This window comes from Etheostoma spectabile, chromosome 18 (assembly GCF_008692095.1).
Source record: "Etheostoma spectabile isolate EspeVRDwgs_2016 chromosome 18, UIUC_Espe_1.0, whole genome shotgun sequence".
Classification (NCBI taxonomy): Eukaryota; Metazoa; Chordata; class Actinopteri; order Perciformes; family Percidae; genus Etheostoma; species Etheostoma spectabile.
Genome location: NC_045750.1, coordinates 16,980,576 through 16,992,791, shown reverse-complemented (window position 1 = coordinate 16,992,791; position 12,216 = coordinate 16,980,576). Strand labels below are relative to the sequence as shown.

The 12,216-nt window shown below is 39.7% G+C and overlaps 2 long non-coding RNA genes across 2 annotated transcripts in view; one reads left to right on the top strand and one right to left on the bottom strand.

Annotated features, from left to right (window-relative positions):
• Positions 1-7,096, top strand: part of LOC116706329 (uncharacterized) — a 16,508-nt gene extending 9,412 nt beyond the window's left edge. The window contains exon 3 of the long non-coding RNA XR_004336206.1: positions 7,085-7,096. This is a non-coding gene — a long non-coding RNA (uncharacterized LOC116706329). The remainder of the gene's footprint in view (positions 1-7,084) is intronic.
• The window catches only part of LOC116706328 (uncharacterized), a 29,776-nt gene that overhangs the window by 9,663 nt on the left and 7,897 nt on the right, over positions 1-12,216 (bottom strand). The window lies entirely within an intron of this gene.

Here is a 12,216-nt window from a genome sequence, read left to right as displayed (position 1 = left end):
CCACTCTAAAATGGATTCCTACTGTTAGGCCAGGTTTATTCCAACTATGGGTTAGACACTACATATCCATTTGGTCACTCAGGTAATTTAGGACCATTTTGATGTAGGATTTTAAAATTAAAGCCTAGAATATCTAATAAATACTACAATTTAAATCTTTTTCAGGCTGTTAAAGGCATATTTTTCTCTTCTTCAGGCTACTCTAAAAAGCAATCCTGACGTTATGCCAGCTTCATTCTAAGTCTGGGGGAGACATCACCTATCCAGTGTGTCTCTCAAGTAATTTCAGAGCATTCTTATATACGTTTTTAAAATTAAGGCCTTAAAAGTAAATCTATATTGACATATTTTTAGGCTGTTAAAGGCATATTTAACTCTCCTTCATGCCACTCTAAAATGGATTCCTACTGTTAGGCCAGGTTCATATCAACTATGGGTTAGACAATACCTAACCATTGGGTCACTCAGGTAATTTAGGATCATTCTGATGTAGGATTTTAAAATTAAGCCTAGAATTTCTAATAAATAATATAATTTAAGTCTCTTTCAGGCTGTTAAAGGCTTATTTTTCTCTTTTTCAGGCTACTCTAAAAAGGAATCCTGACGTTATGCCAGCTTCATTTCAAGTCTAGGGGAGACAACACCTATCCAGTTTGTGTCTCAGGTAATTTCAGAGAATTCTAATGTACGGTTTTAAAATCAAGGCCCTAAAAGTATATCTATATTTACATTTTTTCAGGTTGTTAAAGGCATATTTAACTCTCCTTCATGCCACTCTAAAATGGATTCCTGCTGTTAGGCCAGGTTCGTTCCAACTATGGGTTAGACACTACATATCCATTGGGTCACTAAGGTAATTTAGCACCATTCTCATGTAGGATTTTAAAATAAAAGCCTTGAATGTCTAATAAATAGCATAATTTAAATCTTTTTCAGGCTGTTAAAGGCATATTTTTCTCTTTTTCAGGCTACTCTAAAAAGGAATCCTGGCGTTATGCCAGCTTCATTCCAAGTCTGAGGGAGACATCACCCTTCCAGTGTTTCTCTCAGGTAATATTTTATTATTCTGATGTAAGATTTTAAAATGAAGAGCTTAAAAGTAAAGCTATATTGCCATTTTTGGGGGCTTTTAAAGGCATATTTTACTCTTTTTCAGGCTATTCTAAATCGTAATGCTACTGTTAAGCCAGGTTCATTCAAAGTCTGGGTGAGACAACACATATCCAGTGTGTCACTCAGGTAATATGGGACAATTCTGGTTTAGGATTTTAAAATTGAAGGCTTAAATGTCTAAGTAATACTATAATTTAAATATTTTTCAGGCTTTTAAAGGTGTGTCTTACTCTTTTTCAGGCTACTCTAAAACAAAATCCTAATGTTAAGCCAGGTTCATTCCAATTCTGGGTCAGACAACTCATATCCAATGTGTCACTAATGTAATGTCGGAGCATTCTTATGTAGGATTTTAAAATTAAGGGCTTAAAAGTAAAGCTATATTGACATTTTTCAGGCTGTTAAAGGAATATTTTACTCTTTTTCAGGCTACTCTAAAAAGGAATCTTCCTGCTAAACCAGATTCATTCCAAGTCTGGGTGAGACAAAACATCCAGTGTGTCACTCAGATAATATAGGACCATTCCTATGTAGGATTTTAAAATTAAAGCCTTATATGTCTAATTAATGCTATATTTTAAATCTTTTTCAGGTTGTTAAAGCCATATTATACACTTATTTCAGGCAACTGTAAAACAGAATCCTCCTGTTAAGCCAGCTTCATTCCAGGTACGGGGGAGACAAAAAATATCCAGTGTGTCACTCAGGTAATATCGGACCATTCTGATGTAGGATTTTTAAATTAAGAGCTTAACTGTCCAAGTTAAGCTATATTTGAAATCTTTTTCGGGCTGTTGAAGCCATAATATACTCTCATTTCAGGCTACTGTGAAACTAAATCCTCTCTTTAAGCCAGCTTCATTCCAAGTCTGGGGGAGACATCACATAGTCAGTGTGACTCTCAGGTAATATTGGAGCATTCTGATGTAGGATTCTAAAATGAAGGGCTTAAATGTAAAGCTATATTGACATTTTTTCAGGCTGTTGAAGGAACATTTTACTCATTTTCAGGCTACTCTAAAAAGGAATCTTCCTGTCAAGCCAGGTTCATTCCAAGTCTTGGTAAGACAACACATATCCAGTGTGTCACTCAGGTAATATCGGACCATGCTGATGTAGGATTTTAAAATGAAAGCCTTAAATGTCTATTTTATGCTATATTTTAAATCTATTTGAGGCTGTTAAAGCCATGTTATACATTTATTTCAGGCTACTGTAAAACATTAACATGTAAAACATTTTTTCAGGCTGTTAAAGGAATATTTACCTCAATTTCAGGCTACTCTAAAAAGGAATCTTCCTGTTAAGCCAGGTTCATTCCACGTCTTGGTGAGACATTGCACATCCAGTGTGTGACTCAGGTAGTTTCGGACCATTCTGATGTAGGATTTTAAAATTTAGGGCTTTAAAGTAAAGCTATATTGATGTTGTTTCAGGCTGTTAAAGCCATATTTTACTCTTTCACAGGCTACTGTAAAACGGAATCTCCCTGTTAAGCCAGCTTCATTCCAAATCTAGGTGAGAAATCACATATCCAGTGTTTCACTTAGGTAATATCAGACAATTCTGATGTAGGATTTTAAAATTAAGGGCTTAGAAGTAAAGCTAAATTGGTGTTTTTTCAAGCTTGTGAAGCCATATTTTACTCTTTTACAGGCTACTTTAAAACAGAATCCTCCTGTTAAGCCAGCTTTATACCAAATCTGGGTGAGACATCACATATCCAGTGTGACACTCAGGTAATATTGGACCATCCGGATTTTAAAATTAGAGGCTTAAATGTCCAATTGAAGCTTTATTTGAATTCTTTTTCTGGCTTGTAATTAAAGCCAGGTTTTATCTCTTCTTCAAACTACTCTAAAAAGCAGTCTTCTGGTTAAGCCAGAGTCAATCCACCTCAGAGTGAGAGAGCACATTTCCAATGTGTCACTCAGGTAATGTCGGACTATTCTGATGTTGGATTTTAAAATTAATGGTTCCAATTGAAGCTTTATTTGAAATTGTTTTCAGGCTTGTAATTAAGGCCATATTTTATCTTGTTAATGCTACTCTAAAAAGGAATCCTCCTGTTAAGCCAGATTCATTCCACCTCTTAGTGAGATACCACATCCACTGTTTCACTTGGGTAAAATCGGACCATTCTGATGTAAGATTTTAAAACTAAAGGCTTAAATGTCCAATTGAAGCTATATTTAAAATCTTTTCCGGCTGTTAAAGCAATATTTAACTCTTTTTCAGGCTACTCTAAAACGGAATCCTCCTTGTGAGCCAGAGTCATTCCACCTCAGAGTGAGAGAGTACATTCAATTGATTGAAATTACAAGATGGCCGCAAGATGAGAGAGCCGTTCTGAGTTGTGGTCTGCTTCCTTTTTCAGCTTAATCCTGTGGCAATGTGTTGATTGATATTAAGTTACATTTTACAAATTATTTTTACTAACTTAACAAGGCACATGACTGGCTTGAATGGGACATATCTACTCTAGAGATCTTAAAGGAAATCAAATCGCTAACAATTGACCAATTGATGGATAGTATCCAAATGGAGTTCCTGAACGACACCATCCATCAAGTTAAACAGGATCTAATGACTCACTTTGACACTAAAGTGGATCCAAATTTTGGCACCTTGAGTGGAATGGAGAGATCTCTATCCACATTATGGGATCATGTGTCACTGCTGGAACAACATGTTGGAGTAAATAATGATATTCTGACGGATCTCTCTACCTGAGTCAAACAAAAAATAGAAGTTTATAGTAGGTTATGGCAATGGGCACAGCACGGCATTACAAGGCACAGCAGAGCATAGCAAGATGTCACAGAGCATCGCAGGATAAGTAGCAGGACCACGACAACAGCTGAAACCATGATTTGGAGCCTCCCTGATCCAAAGAAACAAGCTGGGGGAAAAAAACATAAGGACTGACTCCCCAGAGCTAGGTTAGTGACAGCTTTATCAAAGAGGAGAGTTTTAAGTTTACTCTTAAATGTGGCTGCCTCCTAAACCCAGACCAGAAGCTAATTCCATAGTAGAGGAGCCTGATAGCTGAAGGCTCTGGCTTCCATTCTACTTTTAGAGACTCTAGGAACCACAAGTATCTCTGAATTCTGGGAGTGTAGTGCTCTAGTGCAACAATAAGGAACTAAGAGCTCTTCAAGATAAGATGGTGCTTGACCATTGAGAGCTTTGTAGGTCTGAAGAAGAATTTTAAACTCAATCCTGGAAACCAATGCGGCAAAGCTAATACAGGAGAAATATGATCTATTTTCTTAATTCTTGTCAGAACAGTTTTCTGGAGCAGCTGGAGAGTCTTAAGGGACTCTTTTGAGCATCCTGATAATAAAGAATGACAGTAGTCCAGCCTGGAAGTAACAAACATGTGGACTAGTTTTTCAGCATCGTTTTGAGACAGGATGTTCCTAATTTTGGCAATGTTCCGAAGATGTAAAAAGGGTGTTCTTGAGGTTTGTTTTCAGATGGCCGTTAAAGGATATATACTGATCAAAAATAACTCTAGATTTCTGACAGTAGTGCTGGAGGCCAGGGCAATACCATCCAGAGTGGCTATATCCCTAGATATTGGGCCCAGCAAATTAACTTCAGTTTTTTCCTAGTTTAACATCAGAAAATTGTAGGTCAGCCATGATTTTATAGCATTTAATAATGACTACTTTGTCCCACAAGGGGAAATTACAATTTACACCATGTTGTTATTACACACACATACTCAGTACCTATACATGCACTAAATGGAAAGATGTCAGAGGGGAGGGGGCTGCCCATGGAAAGGTGCCTTGGGGATTTGCTCAAGAGCACATGGGCAGTGCCCAGGAGGTAAACTGGCATCAGCTACTTGTCCACCACCCTACTTTGGTCCGTACGGGAATTGAACCAGCAATTCTCCAGTTCCCAACCCAACTCCTTACTGGCTGAACTACCGCCACCCAATTTCAAGCATTTGTGCAAGCTTGAAGTTTAGCTAACTGACTGGTTTTGTCTGGCTTGATTGATTGATTTGGTGAATTGGGTGTCAATTAACTAACAATGAAAGTTAGTTGTGTGTTTCCCAACAATATTGCCTAGAGGAAACATATGTAAAGAGAATAGAATTGGTCCAAGCACAAGCACTGAGCCTTGTGGAATGCCATGGCTAACTTTAGCATACTTGGAGGATTTATCGTTAACATTAACAAATTGAGAATGATTGGATAAATATAACTTCAACCAACTTGGTGCGATTCCTTTAATGCCAACTAAATGTTCCAGTCTCTGTAACAGGATGGTATGTTCAATGGTGTCGAATGCAGCACTAAGATCTGGTAAAACAAGTACAGAGACCAGTGCCATCTCTGTGCTACGATGCTCTCTAAATTCTGGCTGAAAGTCCTCAAGTGAACTATTGCTATGTAGAAAATCACATAACTGACATCCTAAACCATGCTTTTTTCAATATATTCTATGACTTTTTAACATGTTTTTGACACACTGTCAAATGACTGTTACAGCAATTTTTTTTTGGAGGGGGGGTTTTCCCTTTATTAGATAGCGAGACAGTGGACAGACATGAAAGGGGGATGACATGCAGCAAAGGGCCGCAGGCCGGATTCAAACCCGTTCCGCTGCAGGTCTCAGCCAACATCGGGCAAGCGCTCTAACTGAGTGAGCGATAGGCCGCCCCTACAGACAATTTTTTTGACTTACTATGCTGTGACTTTTTTCGACATTCTTTACTATGACTTTTTATGGGTTTTTCAATTAACTATACTTTGACTTTTCTCCACTTTTTGTCATATTATACTATGGCATTTTTACCATTTTTTTCAACATAATATATTATGACTTTTTCATGACTTTTTTGTCATACTATACCATGACTTTTTCATCACTTTTTTTTACATACTACAAATTTTTTCAACATACTATTCTATACATTTTTCATAATTTGTTTTGACAAACATTACTATGACTTTTTTTCAACATACTATACTATGACTTTAGCACTTTTTTCGACATACTTTAATATAATGGTTTTCTACATACCATACTGACTTTCTTATTTTTAAGATTTCTTTTGGCATTTTATGCCTTTATTTGACAGGACAGCTTAGACGTGAAAGGGGATTCTCATATTTATGTACTATCACTTTTTTCTTACTATATTTTGACTTTTTTATCACTTTTTCCAACATATTATACCACAACAGTTTTTGACTTACTTTATGACTTTTTTTTTTTAGACATAGTATTCTATGACTTTTTTTTAGACATGCTATTCTGTGACTTTTTTAGACATTAGCCTATTCATACTTTCAGCAAAAAAATAAATTCAAACCGTACAATGTTCTACTCCTTTTGGCATTATTGAACTTTTTAAGCCAATAGTTTGTTTAGCGTTAGCTCTTCAAAAAATATATTTCACATATTTTTTACGTTAGTGTTGTTATTCAACTTTTCAATAAAATTGATACTGATTAAAACCATTCCCACTCTTTCAACTATTCTCACTACTTCACCGTTGTCTTACGCAGTTAAGCTAGCAATCTAGTTAAGCTTGAGGAAATTAGCTTATCAACTTACTATCTATGTTACAACTGAATATTTAAATTTCAGCGATTGAGTATAAAACCACCAAATTTGTATAGAAATTAAAACCAGTATGTACAGACATGTAGAACACAAAAAATAGGTACATTTGCAGGCAGTTGCTGATTTCTTCAAAAATGTATATAAGTTTAAAGCTTTAAACTGTAACTGAAATAACATTTCACATAAGTACTACTGTAGTCTGATTACAAAATCATCTCACGTGTTACTTACAGTATGTCTTGCTAAATTTTCCCAACAAGACATGTAGCGTTATTCTACATAAGGGATGCATGTAGGGACAATACAGGTTACCATACCAATAGCCTTGTGCGTTCTATCAGTCTGCAGCATCCTGCAGCCTTTCTCAGAGTTATCATGTCAGTCTCGTTGCATCACCTGGCCTTTTCAGTCTGCTCCCCGCTGTTCGAATGGAAATCTAGCCTCATCAATAACCTTAAAAAGCAGTGAGATGATGATTTGCCATCAATATACCCAGCTGTATAGCACAGGGTTACACAGCATTCATCTTACCCTGGTTGTTTACGAGGAAGTGATGGGTAAGAAGCTCGCAAGGAAGAGGAGAGGGCTAATTATGTATTTAGAGGAAATGTCCTAGCTTTCATTTCATCTCTTTTGAAACCTGTGAAATGAAGATAGTCAGCCCAAACTTTGGAGGTAAGTTGGATTCAGGAGAATTTAAATAATTTTATAACTCTGGTCTCAACAATTTGATATTAAGATGTCATGTTTTCTTTATGGCAACATCTTGCATATACCTATTTATCTGTGTATTGTACAACATTGAGTTTTTTTGTTGTCACTTAAGCCATGAACCTACTTTAAATCTCTCTTTCTTTGATTTTTATGCTGCCAGCATTACTTTTGCATTTTGGAGTGACTAGCGTCTGGGACTCGCACCACAGGAGGTTTCAGGAGAGAAAGAAAAGGCGATTGAGGATCATGTCTGGTGCATCGTGTTGTGTTTAAGTATTTCTTAAGGAATGCAAAGCTGAGGAGCTTAAATGAGCTCACACATCAAGCCGGGGAGGAATCTAATTTGATGCAGCTTTTCACATCTACAGGTTACACAAACCAGTGACACAACCTTCTCAATAAAGTGCCTCTCAGCACAGAGATTGTAAACAATGTAATCCTATCATAATGTTTGCAGAACTGTTGTCCTTACACTCAATTCATAGCACATGCACTGTCAGTCAAACGTTTGTGAGCAACCTTTATTTGAGCAGTTTGTGACTAACGCTTAGGCAATGGACATGATGATACCCTGAAATACCTTGATTTGGATCACTATATGGCATTTTAAATATAGATATTTTGACGTGTCATAGCAGCAAAAGCACAAGTATAATCAATAACACTAATGGTCACTGGCAGGACTCTTAATGTTATTGATGACACCGTGCATTACTTGCCATGACAAGTCAACAAAACGTATACAAGACACTGTATATTTGTTGTAGAGTTGATACTACTGTCACATTTTAACCCCAATGTTTAACCCTAGTTTTTGGCTTAGCATTTTTCATATTCCTCAGGTTAATAATAATTTGACTTTTATCTGCGGAGAGCTGACATTTACCTCCCATGATTGCCTCATGAGTCTCGTAGTGTTCCACATTATTTATGGAGCTATGAATTTGCAAGCAATCACATCCTAATCCACATTTAAATTAGCTGGTTATGAAAAGCAGGTGCTCGTTCTTTGACCAATTAAGCCCGCATATGATAAAAATCTATCTATCATCCATCAATCTTTTTCTTCTTTTTTCTTAGCACAGTGAAGGTAAATTACATTCTAACAATCTCATACTGCCAAATGGAAATGTTAACCATTAAAGTTGACGTTCTAATGATACTGTGTCAAGTACATAAGAAAATTCAGTGTTTGCCTATCTAGTTTTATCTGGCCATGCAAAAAAGATAAATGTGAACCTTCCTGAAACACTAAGCAGGTAAAATATCTTCTCTCAGAGAACATATGTACATTAGCCTATGTTTACAGATTTTCAGATAAGTATGGATATCTGTATTTAAAGAGTTTATTATGTGTAGCTTAAAATCCTCCTGTTTATATGTATGGATTATACTGATGATTCTATCAGATAATAAAATCTATCACTGCAGTTACTACAGAAGTTCACTCTGACTGCAGTTACAACCTTTAACCTCCAGAGGGTAGTGTGTACACATGGTTGATTTTGTTAAAGCAGGTTCTGTTTCACGTTGACAAAAGATTGATATTTTCAATATATGATGTTTACAATAAAGCTAGACGGGAGGGAAAATGGCAATGATTCACCCTGTAGAGGAGTACAACAATAATAAACACCATAAACAGTGTAAATAAATAACAGGTGCATGGTGAGGGGGAAAAAGGTTTGCAAAGCTGCTGTACAGAGCCAACAATTTACTGTCTTGGCAAATGCAAGGTGTTACTTTGGTGTTAATGGTTTGACTAGTCTACGCTAGTCTAGTGCATCTGTTTTTATGTATCTGCAAAAAGAAATAAAACAGTAGGAGTTATTCTTCGTGTGTAACCGTTAATTTGCCGGTTTTCTTTAGGAAATTCTGAAGAGAACTTACCTTGTACCTTGTAATTGCACCCATATGCAGTGACTTGTTTGTCTTTTTTTCTACTTGCATGTCTCTGGCTGAACTACAGACCTACTGGTAGTATGTTGTTGTAATGTTGGGAGGGGGAGAAATTGAGCGTGGCCATCATGAGTTTCCTTATAAGCCTTCTCCTAAAGCTGTTTGCAACAAACACCCCGAGGGCAATTTGAATTGATTTACAAATTTAATGGAGAGAGAGCAACAGAGAGAAAGCAAGAGAAAGAAATAGGAAAGTCAGATGTAATTACTTATAAAACTGTGTTCAGGGAACAAATTGGAGAAATCACATTTCTCCTTCAATGCCAGTCAGAAGTAGACAGGGTCTTGAAAATATCATCCGTTCTCCATACATTAGTCAAGCAGCCAGTGTTCAGCTCCTCTCCCGAAGCCTTTTTCCACATTTCCACTTCCTCCTCCTTCTCACACCAGTGGAATTAAAGGCTTTCATAATAGAAATCATCCCTCAGTGGCCTTGGTCCACTGTGGATAATGTGTTTTCTGCTCTGAGCCTAATAAGCTCCCCTTAAGCCATATGGCAAGCTGAGTTCACCTGTCTGTACTGGCTGTGAAAACATATCAACTTCATATAAATATGATTTCTATGCTGCTGCAGCATACATTTTATGTGATGTATGCAAAGCGCCTCAAGGGTGCTTAGTAAGATTGGTTGATAGGTCAGCAGTTGAAAACTCCACCAACATCTGGCAGTGAGAAAGATGAAATGGTAAACTCCTTCCATAAAATGTCCACCTATAACCGGGTCGTAAAGGTTAGATTGAAGTGTGGTATAGCAAGTGGGCTGGTCAATAGAAGCGTGGCACACCATCATGCTCCTGGTATCATCATGCAGCGAGGAGCTATCCATCCAACAAGCTGCACCAGGTTTTGGAACATTTCCAATCCAGAGCTTAGCCTGCAGATCTGTAGTCTCAGTTCTAGCCCACGCCTGCCCTGTCAGATCTAATCTCTTGGCTGCATGCCGTGAAATGGGGCTTATTAAGAGTTTAACTGAGATCAGCCCAACCCCGATCGGAGCCGTGCAAAGGAAAAGGGAAATCATTCACCTGAAAAATCTCAAAATCACAAGAACTGGGTGGCATGAGGGGTTGGTATCAGTCAACAGAGGCTTTGCTGTACATCACTATGTGCATGCTCCCTTCTGTTTCCGGGATGCATCATCTGTTAACTGCTAATTAAAAATCAAAGAGAAAAGATGGATTTGAAGTTTCAATTGGAACTGGTCCCAGTATGATATCTTACAAGGCTTAAAAGGACAGACTTCTGAGCCAGATGCTCCCAAAACCCCTGTCTCCTCTCGTTACTCTCCCACTGTCTATTTGCATTTAAACAATGAGACTCAATGCTGCATCTTCAGTGCAGATTATACATTTAAAATACCCTGCGTAGCTTTGGATAGGATGTCCAATGCTCATCATTTACTTCTTCTTAATACTCACAGCTAAAAACACAGTTTGGTATAAATGTGGCAATGAACTCCCCCCCCCGCCCCCATTTTTTTCTCCTGGTATTATTTCCCTTTGCCTCTCCGGGAACCATCACCTTATCGTGGTGGAGAGGTTTGTGTGTTAAAAAATCCTGTGGAAAAACGAGGAAAAGATCGAGGGACCCCGCCCGGAAGAAGCCCGGGGCCCCCGTCTGGAGCCAGGCCCAGACGGCGAGCGCCTGGTGGCCGGGTTTGCCATGGAGCCCGGTCGGGCACAGCCCGAGAAAGCTACGTGGCACCTCTCTCTCCATCTCATGGGCCCACCACCTGTGGGAAAAACCAGTGGGGTCGGGTGCGCTGCCACATGGGTGGCGGCGAAGGTCAGGGGCTTCGACGGACCAGACCCGGGCGGCAGAGGCTGGCTATGGGGACGTGGAATGTCACCTCTCTGTGGGGGAAGGAGCCGGAACTTGTGTGGGAGGTTGAGCGCTACCAGTTAGATCTGGTGGGGCTTACCTCTACGCACAGTCTCCGGTCTGAACCATACTCCTGGATAGGGTTGGACTCTGCCTATCCGGAGTTGCCCAGGGTGTGAGGCGCCGGGGGGTGTGGGGATACTCACAAGTCCCCGGCTGACGCCGCTGCGTTGAGTTTACCCCACGGGACAAGGTCGCCTCCCTACGCCTGCGGGTGATGGGGGGGAAAACTCTGACTGTTGTTTGTGCATATGCACCAAACAAGAGTTCGAGTATTCGGCCTTCTTGGAGACCCTGAATGGAGTCCTGATGGGGCTCCAGTAGGGGACTCCATAGTTCTTCTGGGGGACTTCAATGCACACGTGGGTGATGATGGAGATACTTGGAGAGGCGTGATTGGGAGTCCTTCCGGGATATGTTATCCCGGGGGACTCCGGAGACAGTTGCAAGGTATTGACGGGCCCGAAGAGCGGCAGCCTCTGCCGTGACAGAGGCAAAGCAGCGGGTGTGGGAGAAGCTTGGAGAAGACATGGAGAAGGACTTTCGGTCGGCACCAAGGTGCTTCTGGAAAACCGTCGCCACCTCAGAGGGGGAAGCGAGGAATCATCCAAGCTGTTTACAGTAGGGTGGGACGTTGTTGACCTCAACTGGGGATGGTAATAAGCGGTGGAACACTTTGAGGAACTCCTAAATCCAGCTGACACACCCTCTGTGATAGAGGCAGAGCTGGAGGATGATGGGGGATTGTCGTCAATTTCCCTGGTGAAGTCGCTGAGGTAGTACAACAACTCCACAGCGCCAAGCCCCAGGGATTGATGAGATCCGTCCGAAATGCTGAAAGCTCTGGGTGTGGAGGGGCTGTCTTGGTTGACATGCCTCTTCAACATTGCGTGGAAGTCTGGGACGGTGCCAAGGGAGTGTTAGACCGGGGTGGTGGTTCCCCTCTTCAAAAAGGGGGAC